This window comes from Gekko japonicus, unplaced genomic scaffold, assembly GCF_001447785.1.
Source record: "Gekko japonicus isolate JY-2015 unplaced genomic scaffold, Gekko_japonicus_V1.1 scaffold20, whole genome shotgun sequence".
NCBI classification, from domain to species: domain Eukaryota; kingdom Metazoa; phylum Chordata; class Lepidosauria; order Squamata; family Gekkonidae; genus Gekko; species Gekko japonicus.
Window position 1 is genome coordinate 1,773,204 of NW_015169172.1, and position 223 is coordinate 1,773,426.

At 63.2% G+C, this 223-nt stretch overlaps 1 protein-coding gene across 2 annotated transcripts in view; it reads left to right on the plus strand.

Annotated features, from left to right (window-relative positions):
* Window positions 1-223, plus strand: part of SERBP1 (SERPINE1 mRNA binding protein 1) — a 35,734-nt gene that overhangs the window by 9,359 nt on the left and 26,152 nt on the right. The gene's annotated exons all lie outside the window — the stretch shown is intronic.

Here is a 223-nt window from a genome sequence, read left to right on the forward strand (position 1 = left end):
CTCCGAAGCGGACCTCCTCCCCCCCCCCCCGCCGCCGCCAGTGCTCCCTGTAAGCTGAGCTAGCGCACAGCTTATTAGCCCCCAGCACACACGTTTTCGTCTAGGCTCAGGAAGGAGGGCTCCAGAGCAACCTGATCTTTGCAGCAGCCAAATCGCTCGCTCACAACCCGGACAGGACACAGCAACCCATTCAAAGAGTGCCTCTCCCCCCGCCGCCGCCAGT